Source organism: Culex pipiens, chromosome 2 (genome assembly GCF_016801865.2).
Source record: "Culex pipiens pallens isolate TS chromosome 2, TS_CPP_V2, whole genome shotgun sequence".
Taxonomy (NCBI): Eukaryota; Metazoa; Arthropoda; class Insecta; order Diptera; family Culicidae; genus Culex; species Culex pipiens.
Genome location: NC_068938.1, coordinates 60555703 through 60572914, shown reverse-complemented (window position 1 = coordinate 60572914; position 17212 = coordinate 60555703). Strand labels below are relative to the sequence as shown.

General features: G+C 35.2%; 1 protein-coding gene across 1 annotated transcript in view; it reads left to right on the top strand.

Annotated features, from left to right (window-relative positions):
* The window catches only part of LOC120413612 (UPF0047 protein YjbQ), an 87562-nt gene that overhangs the window by 7659 nt on the left and 62691 nt on the right, over positions 1 to 17212 (top strand). The window lies entirely within an intron of this gene.

The following is a 17212-nucleotide window of genomic DNA, read 5'->3' as shown; positions in this document are numbered from 1 at the left end:
TTTTTTGTCAAAAAGTCGGGAAAAGTCGGGAATTTTGAGCATACTTGTTTGAAAATGAGTTTTTAACTCTTGAATAATTTTGTAATATTTTGTACAATTTTCAAATTGAATTCACTCATTTCTGCTCTAGTAAATTACTTTAAATTTAAGGTTCTTTTAACTATTTCAATATATTTGAGTATGGAAAAGCTGTTTAAGAAATTCATAATCTTTATGAATATTGGAGTCTTTTTTATGAATCAAATGATCGCTATTAATTTTTGTTCATAAAACAAAGTTAATGAAAAACTAATATAAAAATAGAGCCTAATGGCCAGCTTAGAATTATAATTCTATTTCATTTTGTCACATAATTGAATATTTAAACTTGAGTTTGGCAATGTTTTTTTTTCTTGTAAATATTTGTAATTGTTTAAGTAAATTCATTAAGTAATTTTAAATATGTTTTTTTTTCAAATGTTGCCCTTGAACTTTTTTTTTGTGAGTATGGGTAAATTACCTACCTAACTACGGAAAACTTAAATATCGAATAAAATCCACAATTGAAAAACTTTTTTACGTTTTGAAAACATAAAGAAAATATTGAAATTGCAAAAAAATAATCCAAGAAATTTTGAGTTATTGCTTAATTGTTTAAAAAACTAGCCGGCTCCGTGGCTTAATGGTTACGGCTTCTGCCTCATAAGCAGAAGGTTCAGGGATCAAATCCCGCCCGGTACCTTTGAAATTTGGAATCAGGAATTTGAACTTTGAATATGAACAAAAACGAAAATGAATTAGGTGGGATTTGAACTCACACCTCTGGATTGGTGGTCTGGGACGCTAAACAATCGGCCATCAGAAGGTTTACACTCTAATAGTGAATTGATCCGTAGTGTTGAAAAATGTTATCTTCTCATATTAAATACGCGCTGATCCCTGATTTGCCTAACGGGATTGGAAGTCTAAATATAGATCGAGTTTCCTTCAGATGCTTGCTTCTATGTTTAGGCGGGGCCGAACAATGCCCAGCGACCTCGGAATTGGACCGCAAGGAGCTCTGTCATTCTGAAACGGGTCGTTGGAAGCAGCGCGAGGGCTATCACCACCTAATACCCGGGACTGAGATAAGTTGTATCAGCATTCGGCATATACAAAAGTCTTTCCCATAATTTCGCTACCGGTTAGCGGGTATTGGATTGGACCACACACACACACACACACACACACACACACACACACATTGCTTAATTGTTTAAAAAACTGTCTCTTCAAACATTTTGCTTAAAATAAGTGAGAAAACATAAAATCATATCAAACTGAAAAAATCAATATCAAAAATTACAAAATTAAAAAGAGAACTCGGAAAAAACATTTTCTTTTATGAATACCTTGAAATTATTCTAAATCCTTTTAATGAATAATAACAGCAATTATGTTTTAATCATTCTTTGATTTAAAATGATAAAGGAGTTAAACAAAATTACCAAAAACTATACGTTTGCCATTTTAAAAAAATACCATAGAATTATAAGTATTGTTGAACTTTTCATTATTTTTTCAATGACTAATTGTTTGTGTTTCTACTCTGAATCATAATAATGAAATTACATTTTTGAAGTATTCTTTATTTGTTGTTACCTGTTCTATACCTACGTTTGGGTTTTTTTAAATTCATTGAGATTTTTTTTCGGTGGTTAATATTGACTTTTCTTATAGAAATTTTTTTGTTTGAAATCATTATTTAAATAAGAAATGCCTATTTTTTGAGCATTCTGGAAAAGTCTGGAAAAAAGTCGGGAAAAAGTCGAGAATTTGAAAAGGAATTTGAGTGGTCACCCTGCAGAGAAAAATTGCAAAAATGTAGTGGCACTGTTCTCAGCACCGAGCCACGTAGCCCAGTGGTAACGCTTCCGCCTCGTAAGCGGTAGATCGGGGTTCAAATCCCGACTCGGACCAACACAACTGGTGATCTTTTCCCTTCTGGAATCGATTGCTTAGTAAAGGGAAGGTAGTGTATCGCCACAAACTGGACCATATCACGACACCTTAGGAAGGCGACCTATGAAATGTTAACATTAACCTTAACATGTTAACATTAAGTTGAGAATGTAACTGCCACTGAATCCGCTTTGTAAATGCCGGCCCCGATACTCTTCAAGGGTGTTCCCCTCAGGAACTGGGAAAGATTTACTTTTTTTACTGTTCTCAGCAAACATTGCCCAAGTGTGAGATTCTCCTAGAAAATTTAATTTTCTACAACTTTGTCGAAGGGTGCAAGAAGATCCGAGCGACCTTTAAACCTTAATCGATTTGGCTCAAAACTGGCACAGATACTTTTATTTGCCTAAGGAATCGAGTCAGAGGGTATCTCTGATGTCCATTTTTTATTGTCACCCTAGTGGACATTGACAGTAACAGGCCATTTAAAAATATTATGGACTTTTTTCAATTTCATGTAATAGTTATCTCTCTGTAAACAAAACTTTTGATAACATAATGTTGCCACTCCAATGCCAAATTAATCGAAATCTAAGCCTACATATTCAAAACTACTGCTTTAAAGTTCCAGTCATTATCTTCCAACGAAAAGTTTCGCTGCGGTCACTGGTCTAATTGTTCCACTGATTGGTACTCCCAGGCCTGGGGAATCAAAACCGACCATAAGGGATTCGACCAAGCCATGTTGGTGATTCCCAATATGGGGGCCTGTGATTCGATATTTAGTGCCGTGCCCCTCATCGTTACAATAGGATTGCCGCAAAGCGGATTACTGACCGCGTCTTGATTGCGTCTCTTTGTGCCGTCTTGTGGAACGAAAGCAAGGGCGGATTGGCCAAAAATTGGGGCCTGGTCCTCGCTGAGCAATATTTGATATTTAATAACTGATTAATTAAAATTTATTTTCAAAAATACCGACTTTTTTTGTAATTTTTTTTCATGTTCAAAATTGCCTACACGACTGACTGACTTGATCTGTTGCGCAATAATTTACGAACTCTAATCTAAGATTGATAAGGGAAACAAACAAGTAAATATGCATCCAATCAGTGATAGTCATGAGTTTTGCACATGGCTGTTAACAATTTCTTAAACATTCTTTTAATTTTGAGTTACATTTATCACTAAAATTGGTCTACGTGGACAATTGACAATTTTAGTCAATACCTTATCGATCTTTTCCTCACAACAATACAGATTAGTCCAATCAGATAGCTTCCAGTTATGGTTCCCCAGCCACCCAGGTTTGGACGGCACAACGCTGCCCATAAACCTCACTAAATAGAGAATAGAGTGATACTAAGCTGCTGCTGTTTTCGCTAATGTGGCCCTAGTAAAGCTGTTGTTATGATAAAAGGCAGCGCAAAAAACGCATTACCTGATGGTCGGGTCTTCCCGGCGTTGCTGTCGGGTGGCACCTCCCCGCTCGCAAAACGTAAATGGTGTGTGCATTTAAAGTAATTATGATAAAAGTATGATAATTAAAACCGCTGCCACACGCTCAGCAGGCAGAGGCAGGAGAGAAATAGCTAAAATATGGTTTCAATTACTTGCTCAGTGGGCTAGATTTTTTTTAATGGAGCTTTACGTGCAGGCTACTGGAAACTGTTAGTAGTAGCTACACGGGCACGTGTACCGAACCAGAGCAGGCACAAACACTCGTGATAAACACATTAAAGTGAGCGAGTCATTGTACCTGAACAGCGGTAGTGTAACGAGGTCTGTTTGTTACATCTTAATTGGTTTGATGCTACGTTGTCTTTCAATTATTCTTATAAAGCTATTTTAAATGATTTGGTTTTACTCAAGTTTTAAGAAAACGAATAAACAGTAACTGGTTAATTTCGGTTAGAGCAGACTCAGACCAACAAAATGTGTACATCCATTTCCAAATTTAAAAGCTTTAAGTGCTCTATACACTGTTGTTCCTATTCAGACTGTAGTCTCGATTCGCCCCAGATTACGGCATGTAAAAAAAAATATTTACACCCCTTCGACACTATGCACATTTTGTGATGAAACATGCACACAATTGAAAGTTTGACAAAAACCTAGTACTACGTTTTGTTCGGAAACTCAGGCCGAACATTTTGCTGCAATAATCTTATGAAAAGATGATTCCTATGAACAGGTCTATAACAAGTACTATTACAAAAAATAAAAAAAGGTGCAAAAAAAACAATTTGTACACCTTTTGAAAAAATTACAAAAATGCAGTTATTTGTTGACAAATCACCATTAACTTCAAATAGGCATTTTTGAATGATTAAAAAATAATTTGAATTGAAAATAAAGTTTACTAACTATTTAGTATAAAAGTTTATATAACTCTGGAAATTCTATATGAAACTTAACTAATCTTAATTTTGCAAACTTTTAATTTATCTAGATGTCAATATATTACCATAGAATTTCTAAATAAACATTTTGGAGTGGATTTAACACCGTTTTGAGGGTCTTTGTATCGATAGAATTGATTTTTCGTTGAAATTTCGTACCAACCTGGAATTACGTCGTCGGAAAATCCGCTGACATCCTCCTTTGGCCTTTTTTGTGCAATTATGCAAAAGGTATCCCAAAATGCTTTTTCAGTTATTACAGTTGGTCAGAGGCAATCCCCTTCCCTCCCTTATCCTTAATAAAGCATTAAACTACGACCTATAATCAGACTCACACAAAAAAAAAAACAAGTTTTTTGACAGTTTGGCAGTTTGCTTGCTCTGTTTGTTTGCCTGCATTTGTTTGTAGCAATGTCAGCTTGCATACATTTGGCTTTGTTTGTGAGTTTGGCAAACTGTCAAACACAAAAAAATGCGAGGTAGTTTGTTCGTTTGTTTGCTTGCCATAGTCTAATAGCTTCTTTATTCCGGAAAACCGCTAGGTTTTACATCGTGACGTCATTTGACAACTCGTGTGCACTGTTTACATGGTCTTTGTCGATTCGACGACCGCATCGAACTGTGCTAAGTCCATGTAAACAGTGCACTCCTTTCTAACCTCCAAATCGAGTCGGCGTAAAACCTAATGAAGCAACTAAATTTTCATCAATATATTTGTGCAATCGATTGTAAACTATTAAGAATATAACGTGTGGTTTTTGGACTTTTAAGGAAGTATTAATTAGATTACGACAAACAATCAAACAAACTCGCAAACAAATGAACTTTTTGCCAGTTTGCCTGCATTTGTTTATAGAAACGTCAGCCGGCATACATTTTACTTTGTTTACGTGTTTGCTGCAAAAAAGTTTGCGAGTTTGGAAAACTGTCAAACACGGAAAAGTGCGATTTGTTTGCCATAGTCTAATAGCTCCTTTACTTGACTTTTAATTAATCAGAATTGTTATTGAAAAAACTATGCAACTTTTGGATGATTCAACTTATCATGAAATTTTTAAATAATGTCGACAGTGACAGAACTGTTTCTAATGTTCATAGATTTTTTTTTGATAAAAAAATTATGCCCCAAATTTGATTTTTTCCATTTCTTTTCGACCTGGACCAGGGCCGAGTGAAAAACATTAAACAAAATTTAGCATTAAAAAATAACATTAAACAAATAGCTTTCAGCTAGTGTCAAAGTTTGCAACATAAGATGTCAACGAATTCACGAAAAAAACATTAAGGTTTTACATTTTTTAGATTCTGGAAAGTACCGTTTGGTGCCATGGCTTGCAAAAAATGCAAATTTTGAAACATGTGTTATTTGTGCCTTTCTTTTTCAATCGACTAAATTTTAGATCATCCGATTTCCAATGTTACAGAATAAAACTTTTGTTAATTGTCTTATTTTATCTTTATTTTGTGGAAAGTGGGAGATACTTTTGAAGTGTTAACCCACAAGCTTAGAGTAATTATTGGCTGTCATCCCTAGTTCAAGAGTACACAGAAAAAAATATGTAAATTTACACAGCACGTAATTACTGTTTCTTATGTAAACTCACTCAATGTAATGTTTAAATATGATGTAAAGAGTAAAAAGTCATGGAAATTACTCCAATGTAAATCTAAATCTTATGTAAATCATGAATCTAATGGAAACGTTGAGCATGGAAACTCAAATCTGATGAATTTCTACCCGTGTTCGGCTGTAAATTCCTATTTAATGTAAATCATATATCCAATGTATTTCTGCCAAACGTTGACTTCAAAACTACCCGAACTAAAAATAGTAATATTTGGTTCTCTTTCTATCGCTCTCATACTTCGCTGGCCCACTGCCTGAGCCTTGCCCTGAACAAGTTGATGATTTAGCCGCTCGTTTATAAAATGCGAAGATGGCTCAGTCGGCAGCGGGTAGCAGCAGTAACACCGAACATTCTACCCGTCGTCCGTTCGATTCCAGTCCAGCGTTATTCCACTTGGCCGTCGACGAGAAAGCGTCCCCTACCTGTGAAACATCTTTTTAAAATCCGAATTTCCTTTTGCTGCCCGCTTCACTCATTTTAAAATAGAACATAGGCCACACCCTTTTCCTACTGCAGTCCAAGTCGAGCTTCTCATTCCCATTAGCCAATCAGAATTAGTTGATTTGAACTAATGTAAATTCCAAAAGTAATGTAAATTCCAAAACTAATGTAAATTTTCAAAACTAATGTAAATTTCCAATGAACCTAATGTAAATATACATCATTTATCATGATACCTTTTGGTACATGATAAATAATGTAAATTTACAGAAATATTTTTTTCTGTGTAGGCCGTTGCGGTTGCGGTAAAAAATAGAAATCGTAACTCAAATTAAATGTCACATTTAGAATAAAATTATTCGAGTTACTACACTACCTTCAAAAAACTGGAGAATTTCGAAATATGCGTTTTTACACGCACTTATCGTCAGCTGGTAAAATTTATTCATTTTAAAATTGCTTTGCTCGAACGTGTAAGGAAAGAAGCCTGCTCGGAGCTATCGAATGAATATTCAGACTCATTTGGCAGCCGATTCTGAACGTTCTCCAGTCACATCAAATAATGACAAAAACTCGTATCCAGTTGCCAAAATCTCAACACACTGACAAAAAGAGGCCAAAGAGCGAGTGAGCCATATCAGATTTAACACTAGAGTAAAATCCCTTTCCTCATCGCAAGCAAACCGTGCTGCAGGAACCAAAATAAGACACACATACAAACTCACACACAACATCTGACAATCAATAACTAAAGTGGTTGTTTCCTCTTGCTGTCGTTGTTTTTTTTGCTCTCCTGTTTTCTTTTTTTTTGTCGAAAATTTTAGGCGGAGATCCCCTTTTCACAGCCGAGCAACGGCAAACTCTTTTTTTTGTGTGTGTTTCTTTCGCAGTAAAATGTCTCATAAAATTTAAACTGCAAAGTCCCATGATAACCTTTAACATTCCAGGAGAGTCGTGCTCCTTTTCCGCAACGAAGATGTGTGTGTGTGTGTGACGCCTCTTCCATTGTTTTCTGTTTTGTTCGCGTTTGTAGCCAAAGAAGGATAAAACATTAATCCACAGTTTGACGCACACACACAACCACACACGCAACGCGCCGGTGAATGAAAAAGGAGCGGCACTGTGATGAGGACATTTGTCGACCCCGACCTGGTGTGCTGGCCCCTCTTTGACTTATCCGGCTGTGGTGTGAAACTTCGTTTGGCAGTCGATTTTCGGTGACGCAATGTTTTTCGGATTGTTGTTTTGAACTTGAAATTTGAAGTGGTTTCAACATTCCATAGTTTTGGGAGTTGAGTAAGTCCAAATTTAATTTTCTTAAAAAAATGTGAAAATTGCAGAATGAAAACGTTAATAGCAAAAAAAATCTCTTTATTTGTTCTTTATTCTTTATTTCATGGGGTTAGACTACAATGTTTTTTCATTGTATTTGACCAAATTTAACCACAGGTGACCAAAATCGACAATTTTGTTTGCCATTTTTTCAATTTCATCTGCTGATACGGGGTCGTGCATAAACCACGTGGCCTTTTTTTGGAGAATTTTTGACCCCCCCCTCCCCCCTCATGGTTTTTCGTGGTTTCACGCCAACCCCCCCCCCTATATGGCCACGTGGCTTTTTCCTCCCAGGTGAAAAATCTAAAAAAAACAAAATTAGTATAGATTTCAAAAATGTGTATCTACAAATGATATGCTGTCAGTGGGAGTGACTTTAGGTCAAAAAACGATATTACTGTTGTTATTTTAACACAATAAAAACATTTCAAATTATATCGAAATAAACAATGTTGAGGAATGTTCCTAAATGATTTACCAACATTTTCCCAGAAGTTAAGTATTGTCACACCGTTCATAAATGCAAATCGTTTAAAAATTTACCCACAAAAGATTTTAACATTTTAATTTGTGTATGTGCTGTAAAACCATTAAAACTTATTTAATAATATACAAAACAGAAATTCACTTAAAAGTGTGAAAAAAGTATTACATTACAAAGATTAAGTTAAATAATAACAGTATAACAATTTATTGAAATGGTACAGAAAGTAAAAAAAAAATCTCAACAAAACAAGAAACTTAGTAAAACATATGTATTCAAAATTATGGAATTGCAGTGCAATTAATTGCATCCAGTATAAATATGCTTTAAGAATTAAAGCTACTTTGTTATATAATCAGCATTCATGATTTAATTAAAATGTGCTTTTAAATATTTTAATTAAATCAAAATTATTAAGTAAAAAAAGTTTTGTTTCATGAAAAAAATATTTTTATTTTATTTTAAAGGAAATTATCTAATTACGAAAGCTTATATTTATGTTAATATTTATTTTATTCCAAAAATTCATAAAAATCCAAACTAAAGCTACTTTTCTTTTTAATTAAGCATGATTTATTCCAATGATTCAGTGTGTTAAAAAAAGGTCGAGTTGTGTAATTTATTTCTCCATACAAAAATCAGAGACAGGGACAAACATTCAATATCCCGCCCTTTTGAAATGTTAGTCCTGATTTTTTTAAATATTGTTTTCAAAAAGATTGGAAAATTTCACGAATGTGTTTATATATTAACTTTGAAAATCGAACCATTAGTTGCTGAGATATCGACATTAGAAAATTGTGGGTTGTTTGGCTGAGACTTAGTAAACATCCATTTTTCTGTTTTTAAATCTTTGCATGGTAATACCTCAGCAACTAAAGGCCGTATCAACAAAGTTCAAAAAAAGCAAAATATAGAGAATTTTCTCAGCATTTCAAAAATATTTTTTTCAAAGGTGGGCAAACATGGGCACTATTTTTTAAAAATTAATAACTGCAACTATTTTTAAAAAAGGTTACTAAAAATTGCTATTACTTGAAAACGGTGCACTTTATGAAAATTTTTCTAATGTACTTTTTAATTACAAATTCGATTTTACATCGAAAAAAAAAATGCGATAAATATTTCGATTTTTTTAAATCTGTATTGATTTAAAAATTCAAAACTCTAACAACGATTTTTTGCCCGTTCTGGAAATTTCTGAAAAGTTGGCAAAATAAAAAAAAATAAAAATCATGTTTTAGTGACAAAAAGTGAAATTAAAAATCAGCAAAATAAATAACCATTTATCATTTTTTTTCAGTGTAGTCCAAATCCATACCTACAACTTTGCCGAAGACACCAAATCGATCAAAAAGTTCCTTCAAAAGATACAGATTTTTGAATTTTCATATTTCAATTTGTATGGAAAACTATATGGACAAACTAATGATGCAAAATGGCTTCTTTGAGCATACCGAAGGCACCAAAAAAGTTTCAGACAGATTAAAAAAATCAAAAATTAAAATTGAAGAATAAAGACCGATTTTGCAGAGAATTGCTCGGCTGTACAAACAAAAGTTATGTGAAAAATAAATTTAAAAAAAGATTGAGCTTAAATTTGGAATTGATTTTACAATATTTTTTCAGTTTTTTAAATAGGCTATCTGAAAGATCAGGAAATTATCTACGATTTAAGATTTTTGATCCAACTTTTGTTTGCTGAGATATTTTCTCAAAATAAATACAAAAAAAAAATAAATATAAGTTATTTTTTCAATATCTTTGAAATTATTAACACTGGGACGCCCAACGTATGTCCAATATGCACGGATGCTCAAGTCTCCCTAAAACGTTGGAACGGTAACTTCAACTCGCAGGTTTTCGGGCTTGTCTCCGCGGAATTTCGGGCGATTTTTTTTTACAAGAGCAATCAAAAGTTGGAACGACGTTTTTGATCGCAAAAATTACAGATTTGATCAAATCGAGTTATGCAAAATTTTAAGACCATCTAGACATCCTTATAATTCACTCAAAAAAATTGTCCTGGTTGGTTGAGTTATATTAATGATGATCTTTAACGGCATTGTATTGACATTTATTTCACAAATTGATATTGGCATTTGAAAATTAAATGAAATTTCAATTATAATTATTATTATTCACTGTGTATGAATATGAAGTTGAAGGCATAGTATATTTTCTCAGCTTAACCCTCTAATGCTCAAATTTTTTTTCGATTTTTTTATTTTTCCCGTGTTCAGGAGGTCATTTTGAGCATCTTTTGTTCTACAAAAAACTTTACTTCTCTTGTTGTATGTTTTTTTTTGTTTAATTTTTAGTATTTCAGTTTGCATTTATCTTGTTTAGTTTAATCTTTTTTAATCTTAAAAAAAAAAACTTTCAAAATTTTTTTTTCGTAAAATCGCGATAACTCATGATGTTTATGAGCAAACCCCTTATGTCTACATATCAAAATTTTTGTAATTGTCTGCTCTACAACTTTGAAGAACATTGTTACACTCTAAAAAATAACCCTGCAAAGAAAAAAAAATTAAAATGAAAAAAAAATGTTCTAAACGAAAAAATGACCCTTCTGAGTCAATGTAGATTCGAAAAGTACATTAAATTTCCCATAAAATGACATGTTCCAAAAATTTTTACAGTCGAGTAACGGAAAATAGCAGAATTTTTAAAACTTTTTTAGTGTTTTTTTTGATGAAAAATACGTTTTTTCGGAATTCTGAGTACGCCATCAAATCGGGCATCTAATTTTACATAAAAGTCTCTTTGACACCAAATTTCTATCTCATCACCGTTTCAGGCTGCAAATTATTGAAAAACACCTCTTTTTTCGCATGTTCAAAAATGTAAGGGGTCGTACCGCCCCTCCGTCACGAGATATCAAAAAACGGACCTCGGATTCGTGATCAGTTACCCCTTAGGACAAAGTTTCACTCAAATCAAAGGGGGGTCGGGGCAACTTTTCCCGATTTCGTGTGAGTTAGTAAAGAATTACCCAGATATCTTGAGTTTGTTTTAAGTGTCAAAAGGAAATCTTTCGATAAAGATTCTTCGATCACTTATAGGACCAATAATCACCGTAGCTAAGATCTAAGATTTTGAAAATATATTTCTACATCTACTTTCAATGCAAATTTGCAAGCTACAAGATACCATCAACATAAAAAGGAAATTTTGTTTGCATTTTGGTACGCATTTTAAGGGTATATTAACTTTGGATACTGTCACTTTATTTTTTAACAGCTTTTAAACTTTTGTAAGAAGGAATTACATGAGTATTAAAAAGTGTTCATTCAATAACAGGCTAAAAGTATTGATATGAATCTGCCGAAATACATAATTAAATATTGAATTGGAAAATATTGTGACATTGAAATATAAGCGATAATTCTAAACACAGTAATTGTATGATTTTAAAGTAAAACAAAAAATGTATGCATATAAGTAACCTTAATGCGCGTATTTTTTGTTTTTTTTTTTATAGACAAGATTTTTTTAAAGGCCACGTGGTCAGCCGTCGACCCCCCCCCCCTCCCCCCCATGGCTTTTCATGGTTTTTTTCGGTCGGATTTTGGACCCCCTCCCCCCCCCTAAGGAGACCACGTGGTTTATGCATGACCCCTACGTCCAAATGTCTTTATATTTATTTTGTTAATAGATGGAAATGTATATGTTAATGCCCTGCAAAAAGATTTTCAAAAATTTTAAATGTGTGCTCATACCAATCTCTGACATTTTTAACGATTTACATATATGTTACCCCTTAAGTAGTAAAACAAGAGCATGGCTGTCTTACCTCCACCTCTCTTTTATTTTATATTCGTATTTTTTAGTGTTTTGGAAATAAAAAAAAAAAACACCATTTGTTCCCTTTTTAAATGCAAAATCAATTTTTATTCAAAAATAATATTACTTATTTTTCAATGAAATGGACCGCTTTCAATTACAGGCATTTAAAAGTATTTTTTTTTCGATGTCGATTCGATTTATAATTTAAACATACTTTTATACAAATGAAAAAATTCAAAGGATGATTTCGTGCCTGCCATTTTATTAGGGCACATAACTTTTTTAGACAAGAGTGTGTCTGTTTCACACCTTATGTAAACTGTCATTTGAGGGAAAGGAATACACTATTGTTTACAAAAGTATTGTGCCCTTTTGAAATGTTAGGCTCCATTTGCTCACGAGCAATTCTCTACGAAATCGACGGATTTCGACGATTTTTATTTTTTGTATTTTTTTTTATTTGGCTCAAACTTTGTGTTGGCCTTCACTATGACCTAAAATGCTTTTTTTTGATTAACTTTTTTCCCACAAATTCAATTTCCCAAAATTCGTATTTTTTTATTTTCGAGAAAAAAAAAATGAAACATTCGTGAAATTTCCAATCTTTTAGAGATCAATATAGGGAAGACCTCGACAAAGTTTGAGTCAAATAAAAAAAATACAAATAAAATCCATTTCCGGTTTTGGTACACTCAGAACTCGTCGCCGTCGTGCTAACTTGTCGCACGTGCATTTTGGGCCAAATTGAGTTAAGAACGCCATTTTGTGCAGCTTACAATGCCTTTGACCTTCACAGATCCCCAAAATTCGATTTCAATCCTGAGATATTCACCAACAACCGAAAAAACTCCGTGCATTTTTGTCACTTTACATATGAAAGTAGTTTCAATCTTGTCGTGCTATCTTGTCACTCCATGAAAATTGATGTAAGTGCGACAAAAGGCCAAAGGAATTTCAGGCCAGGAAAGTCAGGATGCGTTTGTCGCACGTACAAGCTAGACTACCGTAAACATTTGTAATTATAACTCAGGACTCCAGCAACCAACTTCAACCAAACTTCGGGACAATGCACAGAATGGCGAGCCAAACAAAACGTGATTGTTATTGTTTACATTGCGTGCTCTCGTTTTTGAATATTCAAGGTCAAACATTAAAACGCGTTTTTCTCGGAACGTCAAAATGGCGGGTGCGACAAGATAGCACGACGACGTCGAACTGGACATCGGCATACGAGAGGATAAAGAGCACGATTCGGTAGTAGATGGTACTGTGTGCGGACTGAGAGGATAAATCCCGAAATTACCGAGAGTACTTTACTCGTGGGTTCATCTTCAAAAAAGTTCATCTACACAGCAAAAAATTCGATGGTAAAATCGCATGCAAAAGCATGCACATCACCTTCGTCAAAATAAACACTTAATATTACACACTGCATGTACAATTTTTGCAAACACAAAAAAAAGTTGCAACCGACGGGATTCAAACCCAGCACCAACAGTAAGGCAGTGGCAGTGCGTGGCCGAATGGTTACGCTGTCCGCTTTGTAAGCGGATGATTCTGGGTTCGATTCCCATCTGCTGCAACCTTCCATCGGATGAGGAAGTAAAATGTCGGTCCCGGCCTTGGTTGTTAGGCCGTTAAGTCATTCCAGGTGTAGGAGTTGTCTCCATGCCATAAGTACAAACAACACATCAAACCAAGCCCACTCCGGTGGAATCGCTGGCGGTGGTTGGACTCACACAACACTGGGGTGGAAGGTTCCTTGGAGTAGAAAGAGGTTTGGGTGCTCTCCCCATTCAAGCCTTCGGACTCCTAGGTTCGAGCAGAAACTTGCAATAGAGACCACGAAAGACCCGGGGGTCGTTAATGTGGATGGTTTGATTTTTTGACCAACAGTAAGGACTGGCGCCTTAGTCCACTCGGCCGTCAGACCGATGAAAAGCTGTAAGGATAAACGCATATATGAGCTTGACATTTCGGTCAAGTAGGTTTCCCATACTGATGGGCTACATATTTAAGAGTGTAATATTACACAGAATTTCATAAAATAATGCAACATTTATTTTACACCCAGGCCTTTTACACGCAGCTGGATTACTACTTTATTTGCTGTGTATCAAAAAAAAAAAAAAAAAAAGTACCGGTACCGAGAATCGAACCCAAGACCTTCGGCATATTGAACCGTGCCTTTGCCGTATGGGCCACCGTGGTTCGGTGACAAAGTGGCGGTCATGTGTCGATATAAGCCACTCAATAGGATGAACTGTTCCAATGAACGAATGAACACGCGAGAGGACTATACTCTCGCAAAATAGCACTTTCCTCACGTTTCTTTTCGTGAGGACTATCCTCTCGTTCTTTAACTTTGGGTGTAGAGAATTGCTCTCATGTCAAAAATCACTTTACATCTATTCTCAACAACAGTGGCCGATGTCAAGAATTTTTTTGGCTCGAAATTCGTGGGAGAACTTGCATATCAATTTGTGTAGGTAACGTTTCTTAATCCACTATTAGGTGGTTGTTGCCTTCCTTACATTTACAAAGTAATTCAACTTTTAAGTTGTCTTAATCCAGATTCGGTCCAAACCAGGTTCCAGCACCGAAAAGGACCTGATAAAAATAAGTTTATGAATAAAAAAAATAAACCTGATACAAATTTTTAAGAAAACGTGCAGACTCTCATTTGAAACAATATGGATACCGGGTGTTTCGCATCTGGCGCGACAGTCGCACGTAAACAAAAATATCCGGCCTTTTGAGGTTATGCAAAAAATCACCCTTTTTTGTATCTACAAAAAGCTTTTTCATAGCATAACTTTTAGAATATTTCACTAAACTTAATAATTTTGACTAGAATATTATTGGACCCCAAAGCGGTCATAAAAAGGCAAATCCGGCCAAAATCGATTCTGTCAGTTTGGGGATATGCGTGTGGAAAGAAAATCATGTCTACACACATCCCCGCAGACATTTGCTCAGAACATGATTCTGAGGCGATATGTATACGTCTGGAGTTTTTTTTTTTGAAAAGGACCAATAAACCAAATTTCCAGTTTTTGGTGTTTTTGAAACCGCCTTGAGTCAGGGGTATTAAAAACACCTTAAAAGCGAAAACTGGAAATTTGGTTTATTGGTCCTTTTCAAAAAAATTTCCAGACGTGAAGGTATCTTGGAGGTGTATTTAGGTAGTTAAATTTTCGGGTGATTTAATATAGACTTTCCTCAGTAAGGAAGGCATAAATCAAAACGCATTTTTTAAAGATTAGGTATACGACAATTCTAAAATTTATAAAAGCTGAAAAAGCAATTCAATACACCTGCCCTATTTTTCTTCATATCTTTTAATTTGAAGTATCCTTTGATGCTTAATGATGTTTAATTATCTTGTAACGTTAATCCTGGCTGCATAATATTACAAATGCAGTAAATGTTACCAAGGCAAGTCAGTGCCACCGGGCAGTAGCGTCTTTGCAACAACAACAAAAAAAAAATAAGAAAAAACTTTCGCCACCTTAGTTTCTACAGCAGGGTAGTACCAATCGCGGGACAGGGGGCCACCATAGGTCAACGTATAGGTATTCCAAGGGAAGTAAAAACACAAACTTTTCCAGGTCACCACCACGACACCACTCAACCAATCAGCCAACGAGGAAATGTGTTTTGTTTGTTTGTATGTATGGGGAAGCATTTCTCTGCGGGGTAAGGAACATGTGTGCGCGCCTGTTTGCCCTTAGGAATTATAGACACTATCGTGGTCGCACACTCTCTCTCTCTCTCTTTCTGTTTCTGTTCTAAAGTTGAGAGACTAAGAACTACGAGGACGACGTGTAAAACATGTCCACTGAACGCGTCGCACTTTGACCCCTCTCGGCCAAGAGTGTCCGCGTCCACGTCCAACACAACACAACAGTACAATTTATTGCCTCTTCTATTTGTATGGCAAGTTTTATGCGAGAATTATTCAAATTCCGAGACAACGATGATTAGTGCCACAGATGGACGACTTAGTATGGAGGGGCAGGCGCTAAGATTGATGTGTTGAGTTAGTTAGTAGAGGGGCAAGCTCGGATGAATACTAATTGTTGGTTGAGTACATTTTTTGCAATAAAGATAACGGTAATTGGACATACTTTAGAATAAAACTTATTTCTGTCCCGGGTATCCCAGAGATAGTCTCACATATCACAAATTAAATATTTATACGAAAACCAAAAAAAAGAACCTTCATCGCGAGTTGGGACGACTTTAACGAATGTTTGGTTTTAAATTTCAAATGTTGCTCTGTCCAAACTATACACCAAGGACAACCAGCTGCCTAAAGTTTGATATATTATGTCGCCACATTTTTTCACAGTGCCCCTCTCTTCGCGCTGACCTCATTTCGGTAACCTATCGATATATTTCAAAAAAAAAAAAAAAAAATCGACAGTATCGCCATACAAACGCCAGAGCTTAAAGTTCATTTTATTGCCGGTCCCCAAACTGACTTTCCCGCTCCCTCTTGCTCTCTCTCTCACTACTCCCTTTTTCCCTCTCTAACGATGTTGTCGCTCATAATTTAGATTTATGTCTGCAGATTTTTTGTTATACATGTACACACTCCTAGTGTGATGCTGGTGCCTCTCTGGTGTGTCTCTTTGGTTGCGACAACCTGGTTTTGGATTTTCCGCAAGCTGGAAGAAGCAGCTGGGAATGGGCTGGAAAGTTTTTCTTTTATAATTGTCTTAAAAAAGCACACTGAAAAAAGTGTAACATCACGATCGGTCGCGAAAGTGGGAGGAGGCAAAACACGCAAGAGAAAATCGCTCCCGAACTTTTCGAAAAATATAAAAATGAAAAAAGTGTTTTAAAATGCATTTTACACTAGTTCAGTTGTTTTGCAATCATCAGTTTTCAAAAAATGTAAGATCTTACCAAAACAAAAATTAAAAAAAAAATGGTTTCACGAATAGTTTGAATAAACCCAAACATGCTTAAAATTAGGTTATCCCAGGGGAATGTATTTTTAATTGATATCAGTTGATTGCACGTAGAGGGTGACGATTCTCGAGATTTTCAATTTCTCGGGAATCGAGAATCCCCCCCCCCCCCCTTCAAATTGGCCCGAAAAATCAGGGGGCAAAAAAAAATTAACAATTAACTAGAGCGTCCAATTTCCCGTCCCGGGAAAAAAATTCCCGGGATTTCCCGGAAAAAAATATTTCCCGTTTCCC